This window comes from Bison bison, unplaced genomic scaffold (assembly GCF_000754665.1).
Source record: "Bison bison bison isolate TAMUID 2011002044 unplaced genomic scaffold, Bison_UMD1.0 scf7180017850926, whole genome shotgun sequence".
In the NCBI taxonomy this organism is placed as follows: Eukaryota; Metazoa; Chordata; class Mammalia; order Artiodactyla; family Bovidae; genus Bison; species Bison bison.
Window position 1 is genome coordinate 13655 of NW_011481499.1, and position 5357 is coordinate 19011.

Below are 5357 nucleotides of genomic sequence, written 5' to 3' on the forward strand. Positions count from 1 at the left end.
GAGCTTAGGATGGAGCTTTGCGATTCCAGGGGTCTTTGCCAAAGATCTGCGAGGTGACGTTTGCATCTGTTTATTTATTGTTTGGTGCTTGGGGACAGGGTAGAAATGTGCAGACACCCATGACCCCCAGAAAGCGGGCCGAGGGAGTCACCATGGGAATTGGTCCGGCTGATTTACGGCACTCCCGTGACCCAGGTCAGGAAGCTCAAGTTCACAGCATTTTCTTGGCGCCCCTCTACTCCTAAACATCCAGCTCACTGCAAGCCAGTCCCCATCTCAAGGTGATGTGCAATTCTTCAATTTCCTAACAAGGAACAAGTGCCAGCCGTGCAAAAATAGAGCACCCAGGTAGCACCCTGGGTTGGAAGGCTTGGCTGCCATCACACAAATTTTTCATTGCTCTTCTTTGATCTTTTGAGTCCATTTGTTCTCCCCTCCAGGGAGGAGGCTGTTGGAGTCTGTCCCAGGGGGTCGCACCACTGGAGGAGTCTGGGAAGTGGCCTTCTGAGCCTCGGCTAAGCCCTGCAACTGGACCTTCCCTCTCATCTGTCACCAGGGCTCCTTGAAGGGCCAAGTGTCAGCCGTGTCCCACCCCAGAAGGAAGACAGAGCTGGCTCCACTGTGGCCTGAGACGGTGACAGCTTCCAGATGTCCCCTGTCCGCGGCTGGGGTCTGCCCACTTGAATCAAGCCATGGAAGAGGCGGGAAAGCCAAGGACAGTTCTGAGTTGTTTCCCGAGTCCTCTGGTTGTAAGACAGGAGATCGTGTGAGGTTGCAGACACCCTGCCGTCCTTCACTCATTTCTGCGCTTTCATGCATTCAGCACCAAGTCACAGGCAGAGCTTACGTGAGCGCAGGCACTCCGCAGGGAGGGGTGTGGCAGTGTGGCAGAGAGAGGGAGCACGTCCCAGTGACAGAGGGGCACGTGCCCCTGCACTTGGACGGCTCAGGTGCACGGGAGCCCAGGGCAGATACCTCTCTACGTGACCACAGCAAGCATCCAAACGATGCCCACCCTGACCTTGCCAGGGAGGCGGCCCCTGCCGGTGCTCCGGGAGTGGAGCAAAGGGCCAGAATGTACGATTTTTTTAGTGAACTACCTCGAGGCAGTGGGAAATGGGCCGCGGTGGCAGCTGGTGGAGACTGGCATCCACCAGGGAGAAAGTCAGTGGGCCGGGGTTCAACCAGGACACAAATCACTGCAAAAGTTCAGCCTTCTGTTTGGAGGCGAGGGACATTGCAATGTCTCATTGGGCTATATCCTAACATTTTTTCCATTCTTTTGCAAAAGGCGAACATTAAATAACTAAATTGGACACTTTAAGCCCCAGTAACATGGGACTGAAGAGGAACACTGTGCTTGCAATTAAGATAACCACAAGAGGAAAGGCGGGAGCTTTGAGCAAATGAGGTTTCCATTCTACTGGGCTCAGTAACGCAGGAGGAGTCCACCAAGGGCCTGCAGAGACAGCCGTGTCCCCATATCCTTGCTTGCCTTGAACAACAGAGGGCACTAACCGCCCCCGTCCCCGCCAGGTTGCCGTCTCGGCCTGCCATGCCACAGGAAACTCGTCTTCTGGGAAGATGGTGCCACCCCTCACCAGCCTGCCCAGCCCCCTTGTCTCCCAGAAGGGCTCCTAAGTTCTCCAAGACAGAGATCATGTCTCAGCCGGGTGGAGAACAGCCAGGGATTATCAGCAAGGTTCGAGCGAGTTACAGCCCAGCTTTGGGGTGACACAGCATCCCTGTTTTCAGGGCAGGTTTGGGGACAGGGACCGTAGACCAGAGAAGCCTAGGTTTCCAGGCTCATCTGAGTGAGATGTGAAAAAAACATATTTCATTATTTTGTTTTTGGCACTGAGACGTTCCAGAACATTCCTTACAGGCTCACTTATCAAGTCTTTCAAAGACAAATGGGACTCCGGGTAGAGTTTGGCTTCTGTCCTCCCGGGAGGCGGGGTTGGGGGAGGGCGGACTTGGTAGCACATAGTTGAGGGGGGGACGTGCAGGTGTGGATTCCAGCCGGCTCTGCAGCCCGCCCCGCCCCCACGCGCACCCCACACCCTGGATGCTCACACCCGTGCCTGCCATCCCCCGCACCCGGGCCCCTCCGGCGACGCCCTGCTCAGCTCTGCTAACCCTCGACCTTGGCAGGACCCCCTCGCTCCGGGCAACCCTCTGCTCAAGCCGCCTCTTCAGAGAAGCCACGAGCGGCCAGGGTGACACCAGCCTCCTGCCACCGCTCCCTGGGCCCCCAGTTCTGCCTTCCTGCACAGGCTCCCCCCGACAACAACTTGAAGTCTGCTTCCTGGTGTGTGTCCTGCCTGCTCACAAGTGGCCAGGGTGACGCCAGCCTCCTGTCACCACTCCCTGCACCCCCAGCTCTGCCGTCCTGCACAGCCCCCGACAACGACTTGAAGTCTCATGGTGTGTGCCCTGCCTGCTGCCCCCTGCCCATCAGACCAAGCTCCATGGAGGCGGAAACCGCTTTCCTCTGCCCTGAATCCCAGCCTCTAATAGGAGCCCAGCACACAGATAGAGCTCAACCAGTTTCTGCCCCAATGAAGGCCCGAGTCCACAGGGTGCCACACCTCTGTCTGGCCTTCCCAGGAGACGAACCCACTGCTCCCTTGTTTGCAAACCACTCTCACACCATGCTGACGTCCAGCATCACAAGTGGGGGCTCGCACGTCTGTCTCCCCAACTGGGTGGGGGGGTCCTCCACAGGAGAAACTCTATCATGATCACCTTTAGTCTCCGAACAGCCAGGGCTCAATAAACGTGTGCATGATGTGGAGACAGGGCTCCGAACGCCAGCGCCTCTGGACTAGCCCAAGAACGTGTGCTCCGGGCCGCATGTCCCAGACCTCACGCCTGCACCTGCAGGAAGGTGAACCGGCGCCTGCTGGGCGCAACGCACCTGCCACCTCGGCGAGGCCGCCTGCCCCCAGGCACGTCCCCCCACCCAGGATCTGTTCCTCTTGCTGAAAGGCTTTCTTTAGATTGTAATGAAAAATACACACCATTACACATTATCATGTATAAAACAGGTAACCAACAAGGACCTATGGTATGGCACAGAGAATTATACTCAACGTTTTACAATAACTTATAAGGGAAGAAACTCTGAAGGATATATTGGTGTTGTTCACTCACTAAGTCATCTCCGACTCTTTGCGACCCCATGGACTGCAGCACGCCAAGCTCCCCTGTCCTCCACTATCTCCCGGAGTTCACTCAAACTCATGTCCATCGAGTCGGTGATGCCATCCAACCATTTCATCCTCTGCCTCCCTCTTCCCCTTTTGCCTTCAGCCTTTCCCAGCATCAGGGTCTTTTCCCACTGAGTCGACTCTTCGCATCAGGTGGCCAAAGTACTGGAGCTTCCACTCCAAGGATATACAAATGCATACTCCAGGGATATATGTGTGTGTGTATCTACAATACCTTGCTAGTTTGGGCATACACCACAGTGATTCAGCTTTGTATATGAATACAGACTGCGTGTTGTTTACTCACTAACTTGTGTCCAGCTCTTTTGCTACTGCGTGGATTGCAGCCAGTCAGGGTCCTCTGTCCCTGTGATTTCCCAGTCAAGAATACTGGAGTGGGTTGCCACTTCCTTTTCAATAGATTACACACACACACACGTATGTGCATAGTTGAATCTATGCTGTATACCTGAAACTAACATACTGTAAATAAACTATACTTCAATGCTTTAAATAAATGCGGGGAAAATGCAGCATAAAACTTAGCATCTTTACCATTTTAGGTGTATAGTTCAGTAGCATTTAAATATCACACAGTTGTGCAACCAACCTCTGGAACTTTCTCATCTTGAAAAACTGAAGCTTTGTACCCGTGAAGCAGCATCTCTCCCATTTCCTCCTCTGCCCAGCGTCTGTCTCTGGGACTCCGACCATGCCAGAGGCCTCCCATGAGCGGAATGGCACAGTTTTTGTCTTTTTGTGTCTGGCTTATTTCTCTTGGCCTAAGATCCTCAGAGTCCATCCACAGCGGAGCCTGTGTCAGCAGGTCCTCCCCTCTCAAGGCCGAGCGACATTCCACCCCAGGGATAAGCTCCATTTTGCTCATCCGTTCGGCCCTCAGTGAATACTCAGGGGGCCCCCGCCGCTTCACCGTCCTTCGGGAGATTTGCTCAGAAAAGGAGCTGCTGGATCGCACGGCCATCCTGCAAGCTTCTGAAGAACCTCTGCATCCACAGCCGCTGCACCATCGTATGTCCCACTGACGGGGCACGCTTCCCCACAGTCTCGCCAACGCTTGCTGCTCTCTGCTTCCCAGAAGCAGGCGCCGTAACAGGGGTGAGGCGGCATCTTACCGTGGGTTTAATTTACATTTATGTCATGACGAGTAACGTTAGTATCTGTTCCTGTACTTGTCAGCCATTGTATATCATCTTTTCAGTTCTACTTTTTTATGTTTTTTGATGCAGACAGTTTTTAAAGTCTTTATTGAGTTTGTTACAACCTTACTTCTGTTTTATGATTTTTTTTTTTTTTTTTTTTTTGACCCTGAGGCATGAGAGATCTTGGCTCCCTCATCAGGGATCAAGCCCGCACACCCTGCATTGGAAGGTGAAGTCTTAACCACTGGACCGCCAGGGGAGTCCCTGTGTATCAACTCTGGAGAAACGTCTGTTCAGGTATTTTGCCCATTTTTAGATCAGATCTCAGTTGTTGCTGTTAAGGTCAGAAGTCCTTCATGTATCCTGGACTTGCACGCTTTTTATCAGACACACGATTGGCACATGTCGTCTCCCATCTGTAGCTCCCTTTTCACTCTGTTTGTTGAGTCCTGTCCTGCACAGAAGTCCTTCCAGTGGATGGGGGCCTGTCGGCCTATTTTTGCCTGCCTTGCCTGTCTCCTGAAAGTTTTACTGCCAGAGCCCAGATTGTTCTTTTTGGAAGGAGAAGATTCCGTCTCCACAGGGTAAACAAGCCGCGGCAACAGCAGCCGGTGCCAGCGCTTCTCACAAACTCCCTTCCTCCAGAAAGCTCCTCGCACACTTGCTTGGCTTCCGTCCTGTGCCTTCAGCCCATGATGCCCCTCCTCCGTGAGCTGTGCCCGCCTAGCCACTTCTACATGGAGTCCTCCCTGGCCTCTGCAGGAGACAACTCAACCTTCAGGCGTCTGCATCCCCCAATCCATGCCATCTGACTGCCCACAGTCAGCGTGGTCCACCCCGCCCCCCCGCCTGACCGCACGGCACCCCCATCACCAGGGTCAGAGCGGGCAGAGACCAGGGTGCGGGGCATCCCGCCGCGGCCATGCTGAGCCACTGCCTCTGATCCTTTTTCATCCCCACGTCCACCCCAACCCTGCCCAGAGGC